The 26,164-nt window shown below is 38.6% G+C and overlaps 1 long non-coding RNA gene across 2 annotated transcripts in view; it reads right to left on the bottom strand.

The window, feature by feature from the left end:
- Positions 1-268: 268 nt before the first annotated feature.
- LOC103345821 (nuclear factor 1 C-type) overlaps positions 269-26,164 on the bottom strand; it is a 108,997-nt gene continuing 83,101 nt past the window's right edge. For both annotated transcript variants that reach the window (XR_011384596.1, XR_011384598.1), the window contains 2 exons: positions 16,641-26,164; positions 269-1,813 (listed from right to left, as the gene is read on the bottom strand). This is a non-coding gene — a long non-coding RNA (nuclear factor 1 C-type). The remainder of the gene's footprint in view (positions 1,814-16,640) is intronic.

Raw genomic sequence — 26,164 nt, 5'->3', positions numbered from 1 at the left:
CATTTATTAAACATTTTTCACAAAATACAAAGATGGTTGTTCTGCAAGAATACATCACATATTAAAAAATAATGTGTTTTTACTGAATTTAATTTGAAGACATTCAGAATTGTTTTGTCTATCCCCTTGGGGAGCCCATTTGTCTTTTTTTTTTTTTATCTTTTATTTAATGAATATAAATTTCCAAAGTACGACTCATGTGTTACAATGGCTTCCCCCCCATACCGTCCCTCCCACCCACAACCCTCCCCTTTCCCACTCCCTCTCCCCTTCCATTCACATCAAGATTCATTTTCGATTATCTTAATATACAGAAGATCAGCTTAGTATACCTTAAGTAAGTATTTCAACAGTTTGCTCCCACACAGAAACATAAAGTGAAAAATAATAGATGATTTTTTTTAAGTGATGATGAAATCAGATCAGACCTATTGTCATGTTTAATCCCAGTGAGAGTCAAGTTGGGAATTGATAATTTCTTTCTTTTTTTTTTTTTTTTTTTTTTTTTTACAGAAGATCAGTTTAGTGTACATTAAGTAAAGATTTCAGTCGTTTGCACCCCCATAGAAACACAAACATTTGTCTTTGCTCCTTGTCTGACACCATTTCTAAGAAGGAAGAAACATTTTCTTGTTAATTAAGTCATATTCATAACAGCTTTAATTTTATAGAAATAAAATCACAGTGTCTGCCACAACAAAGCTCCTTCCACAAAGTAACTGATTTGCCTATGATCCTATTTTTTTTCAAGCTACAAGATAGGATAAATCAAGGAGGAGCTAGGTAAGTTGTATAATAACGTATTAGCAGCAGTGATAGTAAATGCAACATAACATTTGTTTTGTCTGTGGTACAAGAATATGTCGTATTAGACTACTGTATTTTTCTCTACTTGTACACAAGTAAGTGCATACGGATTGTCTCAGAATGACACATGCATAAAAAGGCAGGAAGCTGGCCTGGCTGGCATTATCAGTGCCTATTTTCATCAGCTAATATGAATGAATTGCTAAAATTAGTGAAGACAGGAAAATGACTTAAGGATAATATATACAGAGTTAAACTACATCCTTTTTAAAATCTACTTGAATGATCTCAGGCACTTTGGCTGTTCAGGATAAAAGGTTTTATGTTTTATTCTTGATAGCAATTTCTCAGTACAAGCAAAAGCAAATACCTGCCCACTGTCATAAACATGAACTCGTACATCTGAGAGGGTAAAGTAAGTTCATCTTCAACGTTTTCACTCTGGAGGCATCTCGTGTAGAAATGTGTCATAATTTGTTCTTAGTACCCATTTAATTTTTCAGTGCAAGCAAAGGCAAACATACCTGCTCACTGTCATACACACAACCAAACATCTCTGGACTATTCAAAGCAAATTCACCTTATGATTTTCATCATGGAAACATCTTTGATAAGTGGCACTTCCTTCCTCTATAAATCATGCAAAACAGACCCATGATGCCTGAATTTGATAATATTAAAAATCATGGCCATGGCCATCTCTCTGTGTAAACTCTGTTGGGTAAGGCTTGCCATCACGGTGCTTCTTTCCTGAGGATGGAGCTGGTCCTGTCTGTGTGGATCATAAGTGTGCATGCTCAGAGCTGTGGTCGCTGTTGTGGCTGTCTTCATTGTCCAGAGAGTCCCCTGTTTGCTGGAGCGTGGCCACACCAATCCCTGACAGCTCTGAAGGGAGCAGGGTTCCTTTCTTCACATTCACCAGTTCCTTTTCTCAGGCAGCAGTGCCCAGCTGGCCCAATTTTACCCTCTTCCTCTTCATCCGCCTGTTCTGGAACCACACTTTCACCTTGGACAAAGAAAGGAAACACACGAAGCAAAACAGAACATTAAATTCAAGTGCTTTCTCCTTTTGGTCTGCCTAGGAGAACCAGATTCTCAAAGGTTTACACGAAGACACCATGGAAGAGGGTAAATATAAAAATAATCCCACCCTGAGTTTAATCAGGTTGCATGTTTGTGATAATAACTTATAAACATTCAGAAGATGCACACAAATGATTACCTTTCATATTTAACAACAAAGGGAATTCATTGTAGTATTACCTCCCAGTTTTTGCTTTGTGGATTTAAAAATTAAAAATCACAATAATAAAGAGAAGTAGACAAGAAAGGGCTTATCATTCAAGATGTCTCCAAGGTATTTGGTTCTGCTCTTGCATGATAAACCTGTGATGGAACCTATGTGGATACGTAGCCAGGAGCTTCAATAGGTTGAATGTTATGTGAATGTTCATCTTAACACACTAATGTGAAAAAAAAAAATGTTTCCCAAGGTTGTATCAGTTTAGTTTTCTTATTCATTCCAGGGCATAAAGGTTCAAGTTCACCCAAATCTTTTTTTCTTTTTTTTTTCTTTTTGACAGGCAGAGTGGACAGTGAGAGAGAGAGACAGAGAGAAAGGTCTTCCTTTGCCGTTGGTTCACCCTCCAATGGCCGCCGCTGCAGCCGGCGCACCGCGCTGATCCGATGGCAGGAGCCAGGGTCCAGGTGCTTTTCCTGGTCTCCCATGGGGTGCAGGGCCCAAGCACTTGGGCCATCCTCCACTGCACTCCCTGGCCACAGCAGAGAGCTGGCCTGGAAGAGGGGCAACCGGGACAGAATCCGGCACCCAGACCGGGACTAGAACCCGGTGTGCCGGCGCCGCAAGGTGGAGGATTAGCCTATTGAGCCACGGCGCCGGCTCCAAGTTCACCCAAATCTTTGCCGGCATTTGGATTTACCAGGTTCAACTTTTTTTTTTACAACACAATGACAATAAATGTTATTTTACTGTGCTTTTATTTTGCCTTTCCTGTTTTCTAATGGAGTCAAGTATCTTTGAAGAGTTTAGGATCCAGAGTTGGTGCCCATGTCCCATGTTGTAGCACCAGGAGTCCTGGCTGCTCTGTGTCCAATTCACTCCCGTTGCTGTACCTGGAAAGTGCTGCCATTTGGGGAGTGAGCCAGTGTATGGAAGGCCTCTCTCTCTCATTTCTCATAGATAAATTAACGTTCTTTTTTTAAAAAATAATGGCCCACTGTAGTGCTTCTATGAAATACCTCCCTGTATCTGGTATGAATTCTTTTTAAAATTAATCTTGCTCTTTATGGACTTTAAAATGTCTGAGTCCTAATTTAATACCTTCAGTTGTATGGAAGCTACTATCTTCTCTGTTTTGTGCCCTCCCCTTTTCTTGGAGTATTTGTTGATGATCAGAAGCTCTTAATGTATTTATATTTACACACTGTTTCTTTAATGGTTAGAGCTATTGAATGATACTCTCTGCTGAGGCCACAAATGTATTCTACATTTTCAAAGAGTTTAAGGTTTGCATTTCAAATTGAACCTGTCAAACCAGGAAGTATTGATTTTAGTATACAGAGGAAAGCAAATGCTTCCATTTATTCTGTGTGAATAACAAGTTATTCTTTGGGCCAGTGCTGTGGTGCAGTGGGTTAACGCCCTGGCCTGAAGTACCAGCATCCCATATGGTGCCAGTTCGAGACCTGGCTGCTCCACTTCTGATCCAGCTCTCTGCTGTGGCCTGCAAAAGCAGTAGAAGATGCCCAAGTCTTTGGGCCCCTGTACACATGGAGAAGATTGGGAAGAAGCTCCTGGCTCCTGGCTCCTGGATTCGAATCAGTGCAGCTCCAGCCATTGCAGCCAACTGGGAAGTGAACCAGTGGATGGAAGAGCTCTCTCTCTCTCTCTCTCTCTCTCTCTCTGCCTCCCCTCTCTCTGTGTAACTCTTTCAAATAAATAAATAAATATTTAAAAAGAACAAGTTGTTCTAGGTAGCTTTTTACGAAAGTCACCATTTTCTCAGTGATCACTGTTTCAATTCCATCATCAGTAAAGCTTCCATGTAGAAAGTGGCTTCAAAAAGCTCACAGAAAATGGAATTAAATGATAACTTCTTGTGTTCCAAGAGGTTTCTGAGGTTTTTTTTTTTCAAGATTTATTTTATTTATTTGAAAGTTATGCTAATGGAGACAGAGAGAGAAACAGAGAAAGAGAAAAATCTTCCATCTGTTGGTTCACTCCCACAGTCAGATGAGCCCACAACCACGTCTGGGTCTCCCATGTGGGTGGCAGGGAGTAAGTACTCAGGGCATTGTCTGCTGCTCTCCCAGGTGCATTAGAAGGGAGTTGAATCTGAAGCAGAGCAGCCAGAACTCAGACTGGTGCTCCACATGGCATGCTGGTGTTACAAACAGAGGCTCAATGCCCTGAACAACAGCACTGGCCCCATCCATGAGCTTTTCAAGGCCCCTCCTATGCACAGCTTTCTGCTCTACTCTGTTCTGTCCCTGGGTCAGTTTTTACCTGTGAGAACATCATATTTTCATTCTTGCTGTAATTTTATACCAGATCTTTGTATCTGATAGGGACAGGTCTGTTTCACCACCAAATATATTTCATTCTTTACACCAAATATATTTTGAATGTTCTGCATTTTCATATTTGAAATAATCTCAATTTCTGTGAATACACAGTGACAATGGGAATGTGATGAGAAATAACTCAAATTTCCAAAGACATATTTATGTCTGTAACCTTCAAATCACATGATTCATAAAAGTATAAATTCCTTAGACATTTACACAATTAAATACTGAAATTGAGATGATTCTTAACTAGGGATTGTCACTGCTTTCACTGCTGGGTTCAATTAACATCATGTCTCATTTATTACCTATCTATACACTAGTCCATTTGATAAAAATAATACAATATAGTAAAAATTTGATTTAAAGTTCAGTGGTGAGGGGTCAGCACTATGGCATAGCATGTAAAGCTGCCACCTGAAGTGCCAATATCCCAAATGGGTGCCAGTTCAAGTCCTGGTCACTCCACTTACAATTCAGCTCTCTGCTATGGCCTGAGAAAGCAGTGGAAGATGGCCCAAGTTGTTGGGCCCTGCACCCATGTGGGAGACCCAGAAGAAGATCCAGACTCCTGGCTTCAGATTGGCTCAGCTCTGGCCATTGCTGCCATTTGGGGAGTGAAATAGTGGATGGAAGACCTCTCTCTCTCTCTCTCTCTCTCTCTCTCTCCATTTTTCTCTCTCTCTCTGCCTCTGCCTCTCTGTAACTCTCTGCCTTTCAAATAAAGATTTAAAAATATTTGATGAGAACTGACATATTATTACTGCTTACTACTCATAAGGATCACTGCGTGCATCATGTTACAGCATATGTGCTACCTGTGCTTTATTTCTAATACACTTTCCCCTCATGTTGTGAACATTATTTCTATGTTATAAATGAGACAATTGAGGTAAAGTTTACATGAACATGACACAGATGGAAACTCTAACCCCAGTATTTAATCTAACAGCAGGATTTAAACACCTATGTCTTTATCTGGCTCCAGAATTGGGGTTTGGTTTTTTTATTTGAATTCTATCTCAAACTCCTGTTTTTAGAGCATTCAGGATAAGAAGGTAAAGTACAGGATTGTGCAATGCGTGAGCACCATCCATATGGTGACTCCCATTCACGTAATTCCTCTACTTGCTGTGACTGGGTTGGTAAATGGGGCGCTATTTTCCTGCCCTGTACTTTAGGTAATTACACTACTCAGTCTAATCACCATGTGAGCTTGACAGTGCAGGTTGCATTAGATCTGTTGCACATGAGCTGGGTACTACTCTTGGCTTCACTTCTGAGTTTTTGTGTGAATTTGGGAAAACCACACTTTTCTCTGTCTCAATTTTCATATTTGTGATATTGGAATAATGAGGCTTTCAAGATTCTCCATAGGGATATTTTCTCCATTGACGATTCCAGATGGAAACAAAAAACAACATGTAAGTCATCATCATAATCACTGTCACCAAGACTGAAACATTCATGCAAAATAATCTTGACAGGAAACAAAAACCGGGAGGAATAGAGTTATTGAAATCCATGCTGATGTTCTTCTCTAGGAGAGGAGGTACAGTAATTCTGTAATACCAGCATCCATCTGTCATATGCAATTTCACATGAGAAAATTCTAAGAAGAAGGTACGGATTTTAGGAATACGACTTTGTATTTAAAAGAAAGTATGTCCATTGGTTTTCTTTCTCACCATATGACATTTTACCATTTAATTTTTAAAAATTATTTGTTTTTATTCATTTGAAAGGCAGAATGAGAGAGTGAGAATGAAAGAGATTATCTTCCATCTCTTTGTTTACTCCCCATAACCACAGGAGCCAGGAGTGGGCCATACCATAGTCAAGAGCCAAGAACTCCACCTGGGTCTCCCACCTGGGTGGTAGGGACCCAAGTAATTCAGCCATCAACTGATGCCTCCCAGGGTGAGCATTAGCAGGAAGTTGTATAGGAAGTGGAGGTGTTATTGGAATCCAGGCACTTTGCACATTTGCATTTAATGTGTATAATATCTGGTCTCCTAGGCTTTACATTAGAGAAGAAAACAAATTATATATGAATCTATAGTGTCTCATAATTTCCTAAGGTGGCCACAGTGAATTAGGTTAATGGGAAGCTGAATCTATATAATGTCATAATCCATATTTATATTGTACCATAAATGTATGACTTTTGTAGAAACAAACAACCATAACACCAAACATCTGGATGAAATCTGAAAATTTCAGTGACATATCCAGATATCTCTACACATCTGGAATTTTTAGATTTAATGTTCCAACTGCTTCCATTTTTGTCTGGGCACTTGAAACACTGTAGACACTGTCTAACAAATATTTATTCACATCATAAATATGTGAAAACATGGAAAGAATCATTGTACAAATACAATTTTCAGATTTAATCATATTCCAGTGACTAAAGTGGCTCTGGCAGTTAATGTAGACAACCCAATGTCAACAGGCCCTGCAGACTTAACCAAGTAGTTCAGCGGCAAAGTGGGGAGTTGAAGTGAAGAATTCAAACCAAGAATGCTTTAAGGTAAGAATGAAAAAGAAAGAAAAGAAAGCTTCTCCACTTCTCCTGCCTGCAAGGATAGACATATGTCTGCCTGCCAGTGGGGTCCCTCAGCTAGTTCCAAGCCACCAGTGAACTCTGCTCTGCAGATCTGCAGCTGTGCGTTGAGGTTGGTGGTGCTTGATGGAAGGGGTATAGGGATAGAATACATTGCATGACTAACAATTGAAACCCTATTTATTGGGCTGCCTCTTGCCTTTATCATTGATTTTAGCACAAAGCTGGTGATAGATGAATCATTTTTCTATCTCTATAGTTTTCAGTTCTGAAACTTGTTTTTCCCCTTTACAAATCAATCTTGTAAAACAGGCTCTTTGATGTAGTCATACAAGTTTTACTATCCCACTTTTTTTTGCATCTTTATTTATTTCAAACACACACATATGGAGAGGGCAACAAAGAGGGATCTCTCACCCAGTGGATCATTCTCCAAATGCTAGCTACTGCCAAGGCTGGGACAGGTCGAACCAGGAACAAAGAATTCAGTCAGTATATCCCAAATGTGTGGCAGAGACTCAACAACTTGAGATTTCACCTGCTGCCTCCCAGGATGTGCATTAACCAGGAAACTGGAATCAGGAATGGAGGTAGGACTTGAACCCAGTCACTCTAATTTGAGATTGCAGGTGTCCCAAGCAGAGTCTTAATCTCTACACCAAATGCCTCCCCCCACATGTTTTTAAGAAAACTGAATACTCAACAGCTACTGTGAGCCATGGATAAATAACATGTTGAACAATAAATAACTCTTGTTGTGACAAATAAAATTTGATGTAAGAAATGTTAATCTCTTGATATTATTAAAACCAATCTTATGAAATCTCATTCTTCTTTCCAAAAGTGAACCAAAGTAATAATTCATGTGATGAGCAAAGTTGTTAGAAGTTTCATTCCTTTTAACTTGATCTTTTTGAAATGTCACAGCCGTAATAAATGCTAATAATTTCTTCTTACCTGATGAAGTTCAATGAAAATTACTTATTTCATTAACATTTAATTACAATGGAAACACACTACTTCGAATAACCAAATTTCCATATAAGGTGAAAAAATACATACTGCTTTTAGTTATTCAAAGTGAAATATCATTTACTTAGTACATCATATGGGACTTTAGCAAATTGAGTGAAAATATCAAAACTAAGTTACTTGTTTTTTTCCTTTACTTTGCTATAAAATTCCTAGCTGGTATTAACTGAAGATATGAATTTTTTGTATTCAAAGTAATTACTTTATTTCTTTTTCTTTTTTTAACTTTAACATAATAAATATAAATTTCCAAAGTACAGCTTATGGATTACAATGGCTTTTTCCACTCATAACTTCCCTCCCACCTGCATCCCTCCCATCTCCCACTCCCTCTCCCATTCCATTCACATCAAGATTCATTTTCAATTATCTTTATATGCAGAAGATCAATTTAGTATGTATTAAGTTAAGATTTCAACAGTTTGCACCCACACAGAAACACAAAGTAGAAAGTACTGTTTGAGTACTAGTTATAGCATTAATTCACATTTCTGTCTTTTTCAAACTAACAAGACCAACTAGAATGACAGCTTTTTTTTCTCTTATCATCTTGCCTAATCTCTCAATGGTGTTTAAAAACAATTAGAAACATCACTATCAATATACATTATTATAATTAACAACTTCTGCTTTCCCCATCATCTCAGGCATATCTATCAAGTGTATTCAGTTAAAACAGTGAATCTCACCAAATTTATGAGTAAAGAACCATAGGACATTATCAACTTATTATGTCTGAGTCTAAATGAATTAATACTGATATGTTCTGGTTGTTATCAGCATATATGTGAGCTCTCACTGATCATTCATTTACTAATTTAGAGACTACTCCCTTATATCTAAAATCATTATAAGAATTCACAAAGATTATCATTACTATTGTATGAGTACACATTGATTCCTTTCCCCAAAATAGTCAGTAATTTCAATAACTGGAAGAAAGCAAAAAACTAAAAAGTATATATTATGCATAAAAATTGGGAGTGATAAAATGATTTAAAGTATAACATTTACTTTAAATTGAATGTATCTCTGAGTTTTTCATAAGTTATGGGTATATGGAGATCAAATAGCACAGTCTTTTATAGACAAAGACTCCAGAAATAGTTCTCTTTGGCCTGAGTTCATTACCTTTTAGAACAACTCTTGTTGAAATTAAAGATGTCAACACAAAACTTTCACTGGCTTTTCAAACTTTCTAGAATTTTCTCATGAAATAAAAAAATGCATGCAAGGCTAGTGTGAAAAGAAGTGCAGGAAGTGTCCTCTCACAGCCAAATCTCCTTCCGTAGCATCACACATAAACCATGACATTTGGCTGTGATCCGCAATAGCCATCAGAATGTAACTGCTGACTTGTTGATTAAGTGCAAATTAATGTTTTAACTGCTTATTGAAGAAATTCAGGAGCCAAGTATGAAAAATTCTTAGACAATGCTGTCTTCGATGATGTTGTCCTTTCATTGTACTAAGTTGATGAATGCTCATGATAGCAAAAAGTACAACAAATTTCAATTGTTTAAAAATCATTTTTATGTATATGTACACATATATATGAACACATATACACAGATATGTAGGTCTGTGTGTGTGCTCAGAAATATTTCTTCAACTTTATAGCTGTGGGTCTATCATCTATCTACCTCTCTATTATCTATGCAGGGAAAGAATAGCACTTTTAAAGAAAAAAAGACCATTCTCAAGGGCAGTAGTTAGGATATGACCTTATTTTTCAGAGTTTTTGTCTTTGTCATTTCAACTTTGAATATTATGGTTATGAACCAGTTACTTATTTCTCAGTCTTCTACTTCATATAGGCAATATTTTTGAAAATCAGTGTATGGAAGGTTTGAAATATTGGTCACTGTATAGATCTGTCTTTTTTTTTAACAGGCAGAGTGGACAGTGAGAGAGAGACAGAGAGAAAGGTCTTCCTTTTGCCTTTGGTTCACCCTCCAATGGCCGCCATGGCCAGCGTACCGTGCTGATCCGAAGGCAGGAGCCAGGTGCTACTCCTGGTCTCCCATGGGGTGCAGGGCCCAAGCACTTGGGCCATCCTCCACTGCCCTCCCAGGCCACAGCAGAGAGCTGGCTTGGAAGAGAGGCAACCGGGACAGAATCTGGCGCCCCGATCGGGACTAGAACCCGGTGTGCTGGCGCCGCTAGGTGGAGGATTAGCCTATTGAGCCATGGCGCCAGCCAGATCTGTCTTTAATGTTACTATTTCTTAAATGATTTTTTTACTTACCATAAGCTTTTTGTGTATGTGGAACCTACACAAAAGAAGCAACTGACTTTTACTCCAGGTAAGTGTTAAATACTGATCCAAAGAAAGAAGCACTATCATAAAATCATTGGTAAGAAAGGCCATCTCAGAACAGTTGAACAGACAATATGGTGGCTCACAGAAACAAAATCGATTAAACTAAGTGTTTTCATAGTAATTTACATAAATAAATCTAGAATGGGAAAAATTCTGTTAAAAATGTGCAAAAGACAAACCCACTGTTTATGTGGTGTACAAAATTATTTCCTTTTTTATACTCATCCAAAAAAAAGTGGATGGCTATGTTGAAAATACTTGGCATTGAGCCACTGAATGATTTACGAGTAGCAAACAAAACATAATCCTTCTTATTACTGCTAATGGAATATAATCCAACAAGGTGGGGATTTTCCATTTATCTTGGCAGAGGTATTGAGTTCTCAGTATGTTTATTCCACTCATTTTAGCTGCTTTAAAAATCCACAATATTGCACCTTTGATTAGCACTGTGGAAAAGATTTTGTGAAGTGGCAGGATCTCCCACTACTTCTACATTTGGCAGCCTTCACTCTGTAAAAATGTCCTTTTTACCACTCCCTGTTAAATTCCCATGCAGCTGTTTTCTCTTTCTTCCCCCTGTCAGATACCAGATATCTGGCAGGAGACTTCTCCAAGCTTATCTGGATGAAGAAAAAAAAAGCCAGAATAAACTCATCAGACTTGAAAATACCTTGGCACAGGAGGATCTTTAGACAGACTGGCTCTTCAAAATATTCTAAGTGGCCCTGCCAATTGAAGATTATTAGCCGTGGCTCTTGGGGATGTGAGAGGATAGGTCATAAGCTGGAAGCTTTGAGTTAGAAGCTGGAGAGTGACTGCAGTGATAACTGCTCAACAACACAGCTTTAGAATTAAAAGACTTGAACCTCATCTTTGCTCTAAGGTTAGCATTTTTAGTGGAGCTGGTTTTCAATATGAGCCTCTTGTTTTCTTCCTGGTTGACCAGGTGGATTAGGGAAGAAGACACCATTTAAGAGTCTGCCTTCTTTGAGAAATTTCACAACCACTCTTACAGATGGAATTCTGAAAATTTGAGAGATATTTAGGGATTTAATGCATCTTAGGTTTTTTCTAAAATGAGAACCAAGGATTGCAAGCCTTCAGGATGACATGCATAAGGCTTATTATGAAATGCATTCAATAAATGAGGTAGAGGTAGCTAAAAATGACATCAGTTATAGAAACGCATGTTTCATAGGTAATCACAATAAATTTACATATGAAAACATGTCAAAGACTAGTTTTGATTTTTAAGTCAGTTGTCATTTAAGAGAAAATTATTTCTCTTAAACAATCCTACCATGGAGCTAGATGAGTTAACACTTATTGTTTTTCCCATTTGCAGGATAGAATTTCTTTGTACTTACATCTTGAAAAGCTTTGGACAAGTCAAGACAGGCATTTGTTAGATTTAGAGATTTAAAGGCAGAGAGAGAGAGAGAGAGCAGAAAGAGAGAGAAGTAGAGAGAGATAGGGTGATCTTCCATCTGCTGGTTCACTCTCCAAATGGTCACAACTACCTCAGGTTGGTCCAGACAGGCATTTGTTAGATTTAGAGGATCCTATTTAAGTGAAGGAAAACACTGATCAGTATGAGGTTTGATAAAACATTCCTTTGTGAGTATGTGTAAGTTCCTGTACTAAATCACAGTATTTCAAAGTGTGCATTGAAGAATGCAAGTGAAAAGAATGCATATATGTAGTTAGATTTTTTAAAGATTTGTTAATTTATTTGAAACTCAGAGTTATGGAGAAGGCAAGAGAGAGAGATCTTGCACCCTTTAGTTAGAGCATTTAATATGTGGAAATCCTGCAAAACAGTATCACTCAAGACCAAGATGAGGATTACATGATAAGCATGCATGGCATTAGTGAAAAATTAAAGTAATTGAATAGCTATACTGTAGTTTGAACATTTGTACCTTCCAAACTCCAAATGTTAGAATCCTGTCTGTGAAAGTGACCACATTAAAAGTGAGGTCTGAGACCCACACACTGGTGCAGTGGGCTAAGCATCTGCCTGCAACACTGTCATCCCATATGAGCTCAAGTTCAAATCCCAGCTGCTCTACTTCCAATTCAGCTCCCTACTGAAGGGCCTGGGAAAGCAGCAGAAGATGGCCCAAGTTCTTGGGCTCTGCCACCCACCCACACAGGAGACCTAAATGGAGTCCTGGACTCCTCGCTTCAGTCTGGACCAGCCTGAGGCAGTTGTGACCATTTGGAGAGTGAACCAGCAGATGGAAGATCACCCTATCTCTCTCTACTTCTCTCTCTCTCTCCTCTCTCTCTCTCTGCCTTTCAAAAAATTATTTTTGAAAAAATAAGGACTTTTGAGAGTGATTAGTTCATGTGGGCAGAGCGCTTGTGATTGGGCTGGGTGCCTCGTAGAACAGGCCCCAGAGAGCTCAGCCAAACGTCTCACCCATGTGAGACGGTTGCTGTCCAGGAAGAAGCAGGCCCTCATCAGACAGGAACTCTGCTGGTGTCTTAACCTTGATCCCAGTCTTCAGCTGTGAGCAACTAGTTCATGCTGTCTGTAAACCATCCAGTCTATGGGATTTTGCTCTGGCAACCCCAATGGACTAGGACAGGCAGCTTCCCAATTTAAGAAGGTAGAATTCTGTATATAACTCTATGTCTATAACTTTAAGAGCTCAATCTTCAGAAAATAAATTGAAAATATTTTACTGGATGAAAGCCCTGGCATTTTGGAGAAATACGTCTTTGGGTCACTAATAATAGAAAAATTGATGGTTGAAATCTACAATAATTCTTCTGATAAGTTCAGCACAGTAAAATTCAGCCCAGAGAATAAAAATAAAGCCTTTAGAATCTTAAGATGCTGTACAGGTGCAGAAGGCTAAGAATAAATTTACATTTGATGAAACCAGGAACATATTCGTATATGATCCTGTCATTCTTCTCTTGTGACATTCAATGCTGACCACAGTGTTGTTACTAGTTCAGTTTTTGCCTCTTCTGTGTGTTCAGGAAGTTACTTTTCTAGCTTAATGTAACAATATTTTACATCTAACACCTGGCTCAATGTATATTTGTATTATAAAATAATTAGTTGACATGTATATCAAAGATTTTCCTCCTGTGGTTGATGGTTAGGTTTTTGTACTTTATGCTAAGAACTCTTTCATATGCATTATAATATAGAATTCTAAGGAAAAGAAAGAGCATGCAATTTTAATCTCCATGTTGTGTCTTGAAAAGATTGTTACTTACCTAACAAAGCACAATTCTGAATGGCAAATCTCAGAATTCTAATCAGTGTTTTGCATAACAATTGAATTCTTTCTGAGGAACCCTGAGGACTTACTTTTAATTGGGAATTTACATTCCACCCACATTCATCTCCTTTTCATATTATCTTGCAAAACTGCACCTAAATATTTGTGGAATAAATATAATCTGCATAATATCAACTGTTCAGTTCTTTGAAAACACAATTATTACTCAAGTGTTTTGCTGTTTGTTTGTTTTTTCCACCAAGGCCATGCTTAGATTATTCTAGGAATGTCTGGCAATGACATAATCTCCTTCTCCTGTCCACACTGAGTTTGATTGTATGACTTTCTCTGGACAATGAAACTAAATTAGCAAATATGATCCAAGCAAAGACTTGAGAAACCTTGCATGTTGCAGCTTTCCCTCTCAGAGCTCCTGGAAATGCTTCTACAACCACCTGAAGATTGGGATTCCAGCCTATCCTGGTAGAAGATGGAAACACACGCAACAGAAATGCATTGTTTTAGTGGAGGCCCAGTCAGCTCATAGTCAACCCATCAGCCAAGTGCAGATTCATGAGGAAGGCAGGTACTGCTGGCAATAAAACTGGCCAAGTAATTCCAGTCCAAATCTGATGCACAAGATTGTGAGTGAATTACAGCTCAGTATCCATTAAGATCCAGCAATGTGTAGAGTGGTTTATTATACAGCATTGGCTTAAGATCATGGCATTGAAAAGGGACTTCAAAGAAGTGAATAAAGTTGTGTGTGCATGTATGTGTACATATGTAGATATATCATATTTACATATCATTATTTTTCAATAGTGTTAAGTCATTTAAGAAAAAAAAGAAAAAATATCCAAATACCTTCAAAACCTCTCAAACTAGGCTTATAGAATTACTTTTCAAAAGGAATTACACTCATACAAAAGTGAAACCTGTTGAATGCCTAGATAGCTGGGGAAAACCAAGATCCCCAGGTTAGTAAACACAGAGTTTCTACTTTGTTCTTCACTGAAGGCTCAGTATTACAGCCATCATTACGAACACTGGAAGCAAACTCCAATTTCCATCTTCCTTCATGTATTATATAAAACACAGTTAGCTTTCCTGGAGTTCACTGTCTCTCTATAATGACAGAAATTTGTGGTTCCCCCTGCCTATTGTCCTGTTCCCAGTTAAAAAATAATTAAACAAGAGAAAAACACAGGATAGGTTTTGGTCTAGCAGTTATGATGTTGGTTGGTTGCATTCCATGCTGGGTTCAGCTCAGCTCCTGGCTCCAGCTTCCTGCTAACATAGATCCTGGGATGCCACTGTGGTAGCCTCAGTCAACGAGTTCCTTACTACTCACAAGGGAGACCTGGATTGGATTCTTGGCTCCCAGCTTCAGCCCCGAGCCGAGGATCATCATGTGCACTTGGGGTATGAGCAAGCAATAGTTGTATCCCCTCTCTCTCTCACTCTCTGCTCTCAAATAAGTAAATAAATAATAATTTTTTAGAAATTAAAAAACAATAAAACAAATGCCCCCTCTCTTTCTCTCTGCCTCTCAAATAAGTATATAAATTTTTAAGTAAACAATTTTTTAGAAATTAAAACATAGTGAAACTATTGTCTGATGATATAGATTTTGGAACAGGCTTTCTTGCATGCCATAAGCTGTACACTTATAGATGGAACTTTGTGAAGTTCAAGGGAAGGAAATGTTATGCTCCATAAGTTAGTACTAGTCATGATTAATAAAACACAAACTGGCAATGTATAAAAACACATGAAAGTGTTCCTTATGCATTTTCCCCACCCAGAAGTAACCTAACAGGGTTGAGATGTAAAATTAACAGAGGAAAGAAGATGATTTAAGAAATTAGATGAACAGTTTGCTCGCCTAAGATATACATTCGTATGTCTGCACCCTGTTGATATTTCCTTGGTTCCAGTGGGATCCCGGAGGAGGTGTGTACAGTGAAAGAGGAAATGAGACTCCAGCCCTCCAAGTGCCAATAATAACTGCACTGTCCATAAAGATCTTTGCATTTGACTTTCAGGAATGTTTATCTGAAGCTGAACAACTGGTAACCGTAAGTCGGCTAGATTCTCCCAGGGCAAGTCACAGCCCTTACAAAGAGTGTGCTGGGAGCATCATAAGAGGAGACCATTTGTCATCCAAATAAAATTCAAGAAGGGGATCTAGGAAGTAATTAATACAAAATTAATGTAATAGTACTCTTTAGGTCTTACTATTTGAGATCCGCAAATTTTTAATAATTCCAAAGTGTTCTCTGAGTTAGTAGCAGAATTTTGCATTACCAAGACCAGCACAATTTCAAAAATATTTGGAGTAATGGGACAAAAATATTCATGAGTGGTCTACGTGCCCTTGTATTCCATCATTTCCTTTACGTTGCACCATTTGACGATTTCTGAACCTGAAACATTAATGCGGGTCATGGCCATGCAAGCATTCAAGGGCCAGTGCATGAACTCGCAATGACTTCTCACCTTCCACGGTTCCCAGTGACATTGTGTGTGGAGATGCCAGAGAGCCACCATGCTGGGAGTTTTTATTTGGAAGCTGGACTTAGGAGACTCAGTATGGAGAGTGAGCAAATGAGCATTTTTGTATCATGCCATTGAGGCTTGGAAGCTAATGTGTTAGCGCAACATAACATACCCTTTTCTGACCAATACAGGAAACTACTCAGGGGTTGTCAACTTTCTAACATGCCAAATAGGAGATTTTGAAAGGATACAAAATTCCTCACCACATTCCATCATTATGTCAAATAAATATTTTCACACACACCTCCTCACCACCAACAAATACAGAAAGAACGTTATTGCAGAACACAGAATTCTTCTTTAAACTCAATAAATGTAGGGTTTTTTCCCCCATAAAATCACTCACTGATTTTTGATTTTTTCATTTTGCTGGGTAAAAATACTTAATCATTAAATAGCACACCTTTCTTCCTTTTGATAATTAAGAACAATGAGTCCAGATATTTAAAAAATGGTACAAGAGGGTTATTGAACCAAAGCAATGAAAACAATCCCTGGCAATGCCCAGCTTTACCTGTCTTTTGGTGAGATCCAGATTCTCTGCTATCTTGTATCTCCTCAGTCTAGTCACATAGTTGTGATGGGCAAATTCTGCTTCTAGTCCTTGGATTTGCTCTTGGTAAATGCTGTCCTTTCCTTCCAGGGTTTGCTGTTGACTTCAGACTTGTAATTTCCTTCTTGGGATCTGAAAAAAATTAGTACCAACTCATTCATTCAAATATATGTAATCATGTGATTTACTGTATTCATCATGGCTGAGTTACTGCTTTCCCAAGTGCTGTGCTAGTCTTGGGACAAATGGAGAGCAGAAGCAGTAAAATACTCTCACCTCCATCATGGGCAACACATTCCTTGGTTTTCCAATCTGCCTTCAAACAACTGATGACCTAATTGGAGATGTGTCAAATTTTCTCCTTACAAAACATGAACTGTATATAACCACTCATCATACGATATTATAATAAGATGGACAAAATCCTCTCTAGAAAACAATTTTAGATATGAAATTTAGTAAGTTCTTAACACACAGGCTTGAGGTCTAAGTATGAACAGAATGATTCTCCATTTTTAAGCATTATTTATTTATTTAAAAGGCAGAGCAAGTGATAGAGAAGGAGAGACAGAGAGAGAGATCCTCCACCCACTGGTTCACTCCCCAAATGACCACAAAGGTCTTGGGCTGGGTCAACCAAAGCCAAGAGTCAAGAACTCCATCTGCATTCTTCTGCTTTCCCAATAGAATTAGCAGGGAGCTTGTTGGAAAGCAGTAGAGCCAAGAACTTGGGTCCCTGCCGCCATGTGGGAGACCCAGATGGAGATCAGGCTTCTTAATTCAGCCTGGCTCAGCCCTGGCCATTGTGGCCATTCAAGGATTAAACCTGTGGATGGAAGACCCTTTTTCTAGTTTCTCTCCCTCTCTATATAGCTCTGCCTTTCAAATAAATAAATAAATCTTTGAAATTAAAAATAGAAGAATTAGAAAATACCTCTATTTAATTATGATACTAAGTATTTTTATGATAACTTAAGTATTGCTATGATAACTAAGACACACAAGCAGACTCTTGGTTACCCAAGAAGCCACATTCATCTGATGTTAAGAGCACAACCTCTGCCACTCACCTGCTTATTCAACCCTACTTCCTTCGTTTCCTGACCTTTAACCCAGAATTCATGTGAAGATGGTTAAATTAAGTAAATAATTTAGATAAATGCCCGCATATTGTAGGATTCAATAATTAATTGTAAACTCTAACCTTTAAGAGAGGACTGTAGCCTAAGGCCTTAGTATTTGGAAATAATACATTTAATACAATGAAGAATTAGAAAATATTTTTAAAAAATAGGAAAAATTTGTTCTTAAAATGGAGCTCAGTCTAAAATGTAAGAAGTTTAGAATTCACACAATGGGGCCGGCGCCGCGGCTCACTAGGCTAATCCTCCACCTTGCGGGGCCAGCATACCGGGTTCTAGTCCCGATCAGGGTTCCAGATTCTGTCCCAGTTGCCCCTCTTCCAGGCCAGCTCTCTGCTGTGGCCTGGGAGTGCAGTGGAGGATGGCCCAAGTCCTTGGGCCCTGCACCCCATGGGAGACCAGGAGAAATACCTGGCTCCTGCCATCGGATCAGCATGGTGCACCAGCTGCAGCATGCCAGCCATGGGGGCCATTGGAGGGTGAACCAACAGCAAAGGAAGACCTTTCTCTCTGTCTCTCTCTCTCTCACTGTCCACTCTGCCTGTCAAAAAAAAAAAAGAATTCACACAATGGATAAGTGTGTTCTAATTCACAGTGAAAAATAGCTGAGCTCCTACAAGGAGCTGTATGTTATTTTCTGCCAGCCCACAATGAAACAGAAGGTGTAGCTATGATTTCCAAGGCCCAGTGGCATCCAGAGATGAATTTTTTCCCTCTGAAAGGTTTTTTTGGAAAGTTTGATGAAATATAACTAATCCTAGTCTGCCCAATTAACTAATATCAGATAGTATAATTGTGTGTGAGTGACTAAGTATGAGTGAGTGTGTGTATGGGTGAGTGTGTGTATGAGTGAGTGTGTATGTGTGACTGTGAGAGTATGCGTGTGATATGTGTGTGACTGTGTAAGTATGGGTGAGCATGTATATGAGTGTGTGTGTGAGGGTGTGTGTGTAAGTGTGTAAGTATGGGTGACTGTGTATATGAATGTGTATGAGTGTGAGAGTATGTATGTCAGGATGTGTGTGTGTGTTTCTCTCCTTTAAAGAGTCCCAGTAAACAGATACATGGATTTACTAAGAAGAATCACATCATGCCTAAATGTTAGAACATACAAAATACTATAACTTGTACTCTTAAATGATTTTAATCAAGACAAAATTTACTAAAAACATTCCTTAGCCCATTCTTTAAAATATTATGCCTTTATTATTTACTAGGATGTATAATTTTCTTCATTTGGAGGGTTTGAGAAACAAATAGCTCAGGTATTTCTTTTTTATTTCTGGATGATTAAAAGTCAATAATCTACCTATTTATTTGACTTGCCTTCACAGTAGAAACTGTAAATTATAAAAATAAACAATACATAAAAGTAATGATATAAAAATAATCTTAAAATCTGAGACAACCTGAGTTTCCAGCTCATGTATTATACAGCAGTTTGCTTGCATCTGCTGCTGGAAAGAAATGCCTTGTGATCATTCCCTATTGCAGTCGCACTGGCAAGAAAGATCATAGTCTTTGGGTGAATCTTCTGCAACACATTTCTGATTGCTTTTCTAAAAGGACTTCCCCAATATGAGAAGTCAAAAATCATAGAAGTTCCATTTGTAGGACACTGCTTAAATACCCTTCACAGATAGAATCCTGTTCACATTGAGTAAGTAGTACTTGCTTTCCAAAAAAGTAAAATCAGCCAAAGAGAAAATCAGTGCTCTCTAATAAAGTCAATTTGTTGTGCAACATAATGATTTCCTCAAATAACAGGGAAGCTCTGATGTAAACATGTTTGAGAAAAATAACATGCAAATGACAAAGAAAGGCTTCCTCTTCCCAAACTGTGTAAATCATATCTCCATTGTCTTCTTCATCATTCTTACTATTACTTTATGTAGGGAGAGGCTGTGTGCAGGAGGGAGGAGAGAGAGAGAGAAGAAAACATTAAGTGACATTTACTTAGAAAACATACTGAGGCCAGCGCTGTGGCTCACTAGGCTAATCCTCTGCCTGGGGTGCCAGCACCCCAGGTTCTAGTCCCAGTTGGGGTGCTGGATTCTGTCCTGGTTGCTCCTCTTCCAGTCCAGCTCTCTGCTGTGGCCTGGGAAGGCAGTGGAGGATGGCCCAAGTCCTTGGGCCCTGGACCTACATGGGAGACTAGGAGGAAGTACCTTGCTCCTGGCTTTAGACAGGTGCAGCGTGCCGGCCATAGCAGCCATCTAGGGGGTGAACCAATGGAAAGAAGACCATTCTCTCTCTCTCTCTCTCTCTCTAACTCTGCTTATCAAAAAAAAAAACATACTGAATGTGAGATCCTATGAGAGGAATGAAATTATCATCAACAAATTTCTGAGTGTAAAATGTGAAGAATTGCTGGCCTAGCCTGTGTAGAGTACACAAGCAAAGAAGGTTGGTAACAAGACTGGTGAAGGCAGAATGGATACAGTAGCAATGATTATGAATAACAGCAGAAGAGGCTTTCATGTGGTGCATAAATGCCTTTCTAGAAGAGGAAGGAGAAGGTGAGGTCAGAGGCACTGATCCTAGTGCATTTCTTGAACAAAAGAGGCTATGAAAGGCAGTGAGTATAGGATTGGCTTATGTGTGTGGAAAAGTGGGAATGGGGAATTGACTATCTTGCTGAAATAGGAAACTCAAAAATAAAGTATCTTTTAAATACCATTTGATACTATAGTCCCTTTTAGAAATGTGTACACATAGCATGTACCCTATGGTGAAAGTGTGATATGTGACGTATGTGACATGTGACAATCACGAGTAGTTTGCTGTACAATGTACTATAAAATACACAGATAAATATGATATACTACCTACCTAGAAGTACCTTACAATCAAGTTTTGGATACAAGTCACCTAAAATTAACCATAAATAATTATAAATAGTAGTCCTTGGGGTACTATCAAGCTATCATGCGTTAAGGGTTAATACTTTGGGATACATAACCTTTTTCTTTGCTAAATCAATTTATGGGAAATAGCAATGATAATACCATGAAGTGGGTATTTTGTTAAGCAGTTAAGAAGCTGCTTGGGACACCCACATTGCATATTGGAGGGCTTGAGTTCAAGACCTGGCGCTGCCTCCAATTTCAGCTTCTTCTGACTCCTATGCTGGGAGGCAGTCCCATGTGCTTGGGGCCCTGTCTCCTACATGGGAGATGGAGTTTAAATTCCTAACTTGAGAATTTGGTTTGATCCAGCCATGGCTACTGTAGGCATTTGTAAGTGTATCAACAAATGGTAAGTCTCTTTCTCTTTACCTTTCAAATAAACAAATAAATAAAAATTTTAAACAGGAATTTTAATTCTGTTATTATGTATGCATTTCAGAGACTAAACTGAATATTATGGTAAACAAATTTTCTAGGACAGTAGCTTTAACTGAAATCTGATATATTTTTAAAAGCCAAATTTTAGATTAGATACAAAAAAATTTCTACACCTACTTCTAATTTCTCCCAAATGGCATATGAGTAAGTTTATGTGAATGTAAGTAAGTTTATGTGAATCTGAAGATTTCACCTTGCAGATAATCCAAGGGTACTGATTGTGTATTGGATCAAGGCACTCCATCCAAACCTATACTTTGATTTTTTCATATGTCATATATCATGGCTCATAACTTTTGAAATATTTGATAAGTTTTTAGAATTATATACTAGATAGAAGATAGCATTTCATTACACTGAGGGGGGAAATGAACTGGGATTGTATATTTTTCTTGTACTTAACATGTAAGCTGGCACTCTCAAAAAGGGACATGATTTGTTCCTAAATGTTATTTACCAGCATCCCTACCCTTGCATACACACAGCACACAGAAACACGAGTGAAGCACATCATTTGTTTCATATGGCAATAACTGTCAGAGTAGAAAATAAATCTTAGTAGCCGCACATGCTTTTAAAGTTTTGCACTGATTAACCAGAACTCTGGTTAAAATCAGTTTGTAATGGGCATATTTTTGCTTAAAACATTTACAGATTCAGAAAAGAAGAATGACTTGGGGAAAATTGCAGAAGGTTTGACACCTGAAGACTTGAGTTGAAAATCATTGCAATTTGCCGCTTCCATGGTCTTCTAAGCCAATTCTCTTTTCAAGTTCAGATTCCTAATCTATAGAATCCATGCATGATTGTTGCAAGCAGAAAATTGAGAGAATTTAAAGTACAGATGTGGGAGAGAGAAAATAAGTTTAGTAATAACACTTACTATTGACAATATCAAATAAAATGTACCATGAGTGAGATTTAATTAACTGAAAACAATTTTTAAGGATTTACCTTAGTTTTTTTGAAAGGTAGAGTGACATAGAGAGAGGGAAAGATAAGGAAAAAGACATCTTCCATCTGCTGATTCACTCAGGAAATGGTTCACTCCCCTCAATGGTTGGGCCAGACCAAAGCTAAGAGCCTGGAACTCCATCCAAGCTTCCCATGTGGGGAGCAGGCAGGACCCAAGGACTTGGGCTGTCTTTTGCTATTTTCTAAGGCACATTAGCAGGGAGCTGGACTGGAAGAAGAGCAGCCATGACTCAAACTGGGCTTCAAATGGAATGCAGGCTTTGCAGGTGGCAGCCTAACCTATCGCACCAAAATGCTGGCCCCTCAACTGAAATTTTTACTGACACATTTACTGGTATTTTAATTCCACTTAAATCACTTCACTGTCACTTGACATGTAGCATTTAGTAAAATGCATCTTTCTTTTCTTAAAAAATAAAATTCATTTTATAAATGAGGTGATGCTCTTTCTACTAATACATATTTTTAAAAACTTGGCTGTGCTCACAATTCCTTTGGCCCATCAGTTAGGGTTAAGTATGCTTGCTTTTTAAGAAATAAAAGTGTTTTAGCAGGTCTGAGTGCTTTTATTTCTCTCATAATATCTTTTTATAGCTCTGTTACTAAAAACGCCTCAAACTGAAGCATGTCAGTTTTTAAATATAATTTAATGACATTGTCATCTACTTTCAAAGTAAGTCAAACTAAAAAATGTTTATATATATTTTATGTATGTGTGCAAATAATTCAGGGAGAATGAAATTAAAAGATAAGTTTGTGGGGTTGTGACACAGTCTCCTTCTGCAGCACCAGCATCCCAAAACACCAGTTCATATCCCAGCTGCTCCACTTCCAATCAAGCTCTCTGTGGCCTGGGAAGGCAGCAGAAGATGGCCCAAGTGCTTGGGCCTCTGCACTTGCATGGGAGACCTGGAAGAAGCTCCTGGCTTCGGATCTGCCCATCTCCAGCCATTACAGGCATTTGGGGAGTGAACCAGCAATGGAAGACCTCTCTCTCTGTAACTCTGCTTCTCAAGTAAATGTATAAATCTTTAAAAAAAAAGTAAAAGTATAATCTGAAAAAGTACTCTTTCTTTGTAATTTATGTTCAGTAGCATTTATTTTAAATGCATGATAACTTCCTAATCTGAAGAAAGTAAGCCTACATTTGAAACTCACTATATTTAAAATATCTTTCTGAGCAGCCTTAGCTATAGAGAAATATGAAAAGAAATTTTGTTGTTAATCATTGTATACAAAATAAACTTGAATGTTTGTCATTGCTACCTAGTGTAATTTAAATATATTGATATAAACACCTCTACCTCTCAAATAAATGTTTTTTAAAAAGATAAGTTTATGTCAGTGTGAAGAACTTTTAAAACTATATACACTTTTGGCCGGCGCCGCGGCTCAGTAGGCTAATCCTCCGCCTTGCGGCGCCGGCACACCGGGTTCTAGTCCCAGTCAGGGCGCCGGATTCTGTTCCAGTTGCCCCTCTTCCAGGCCAGCTTTCTGCTGTGTCCAGGGAGTGCAGTGGAGGATGGCCCAAGTACTTGGGCCCTGCACCCCATGGGAGACCAGAAGTACCTGGCTCCTGCCATCGGATCAGTGCAGTGCACCGGCCACAGCGTGCCAGCCACGGTGGCCATTGGAGGGTGAATCAACGGCAAAAGAAAGACCTTTCTCTCTGTCTCTCTCTCTCACTGTCCACTCTGCCTGTCAAAATAAATAAATAAATAAATAAAATAAAAACTATATACACTTTTTAAATAATATGCAATTTTCATGAACTTTAAAGATTTCCAACATGCATAGCTCCAAATCTTTTGTACCCCAAAATAAAATTACACTTTAATTCCATTTTCCATGAACCCTTTGAAATCCTCTCAGATTTATAGTTTAAATATTTTAAATGTTTTAAATTGAATCATCATTTGTCACAGATGAATGTAGTCAAATGTATGCAAGTTTTTTGGTACATACATAAAAACACTTCTAGAATTTTGATCATCACTCACTAAAGAAATTTCAGAATCCTCTTTATTTAAAACTAATTTGTGTGGTGCAGAATGGGGAAATTGCTCTGACTTGTACAATTGGCCACGTTCCATGAAACATGTTCCCTGCACACAGGGAATTTCAAAGCTGAAAGCTAAGATGACATCAAACAGCTCTTGAACTTCCAGAAAATTTAACAACTGGCTACCTGAAGCCCCTATTAACCTGTTCCAGCACACTCAAGACTGCAACACTTTACTGTTTCAAAAAAAATGAAATCCTGGTGTTCAAAAGCTGTCATACAATGTTGGATAGTGAGAACACGTTAAGAGAGAAGTTTGATGAGTCTAAGAGGATAGGGTTACTTCTTTCACAAGTGATGTTAATGATCAGACACTAGTATTTAGAGTGGTATTCTATTTTTTTTTACATTTTAAGCTTTTATTTAGTGTGAAAGATGCATAGGAGAGTGAGGGCTTTATTTCTAGGAGAGAGATAGATCTGCATTCACACCAAGTACCAGGAACCAGCCACGTGGAAGAGCATCCAGGCCAGGAAGCATAGGGCAGCTTGGCCCGAAGGCCATGTGCCCTGTGAAGAGTTAAAATTGTATATGTGCGGGTGTAAAAAGTTAAGCTTAAGCTTACAGGTTTAAACCTTCCTGGTGCAGCTGTGAAAATAAAACAGAGTGAAGTAGTACCTTGACAGTAGGGACTCCATTTTGGAGCACTTGACACTCCATTCTGGGAAAGCACCCCCCCACACACCGTGAGACTGGTCTGAAACTATGATCTCAAATAGTCAGACAATAGCAGTGCACTACATCACCCTTGGCAACGCACAAAAACCCCCTAGCATGATTGCTCAAGCTTAAAAATAAAAAGGTTGCACCTGGGTTACCTGAGCTAATAATGAAGATGTGATTTGTCTATGTCTTAAGATCATAATTGCTGATTGTAAGATATTAGCAACCGCTTAGCAACCGTGTATTCTCTCCCCCCTCCCGATTTTGCGGTTTTTGCCTTTATAAACCCTATGCTGTAGTTCCTCGGGGCTCCTCTGTCCTTGTATGTTCAGAGAGCCCCAACATGTTGGATCAATAAATCTTTAACCCTTTGCTGGTTGCATGAGAGAAAAGTCTCTTGGAGTCGTTCCTCGGGCAGTGGGCTTTTTCTGACCCTAACACCCTGAAGGCACAGGGCTACAGCCAGCCCCCCACTGGCAAGAGGCCACGGTGACAAAAAGGAATAAAAGGGGGGATAGACACACTATGTCACAGATTTTTAATCCATTATCAAAGGAGAGTGGCTAATTAACCTGATTGGCCAGTGGGTGCTCAGATGTGGCCAGGTAGGGGCATGAGGTCACACAGGGGTGTGGCAAAGGCATGGTCTTCCAGCTCACAAGCCTAATCAATTTTAACCTGTATGCCTGTCTACTTCATTTCCCCCTCAGAGACTTCATCCCTTAATCCTAAGGGAAGTTGATAGGTGTAGAATTATCTCTTCTGTAAATGCTTCCTGCTTATGGGGGCATAGTGCAGGCTCTGCCTATGGGTCTGGAATTCTCCGCATAGCCTATCTAACAAATTCGTTTTGTGAGTGGGAGCAGTCTTGGTCATTGCCAATGTCTGTGTCCCCTGCATGGTCAGTTACTCCCAGAAGTTGAGTTCTGAAACATAAAAGTTTGCTGACTAGCATAAACAAAACTGGAACAAAAATTATAAGTGGGGTGCCCCTTAAGATGAAAACAACATATTTTTCAGATTCCCAGAGAGTGGGTATTGATAAGTTACCCTTATGTAGATTATAACCCATTTAGCTTGAGTATAGAGAATTATAATAGAATAACTCATTAGGTAGCTTTATTCTCAATAACAGTTCCCAGAGATAATGAAGAAATGCAGGTACAGCATTTTTGCCTTAAGGTACAGGAGTCTTGATGTGACAAAGGCAAAACTTTACTTATCTTATTGCTTTGAAGAGGTACTAAGGTCTCTGATTGGCTTACAGGAATAATCAGGCATGTCTTTCGCATTCAC

This window comes from Oryctolagus cuniculus, chromosome 19, assembly GCF_964237555.1.
Source record: "Oryctolagus cuniculus chromosome 19, mOryCun1.1, whole genome shotgun sequence".
Classification (NCBI taxonomy): Eukaryota; Metazoa; Chordata; class Mammalia; order Lagomorpha; family Leporidae; genus Oryctolagus; species Oryctolagus cuniculus.
This window is presented reverse-complemented; position numbering and strand designations above follow the sequence as displayed.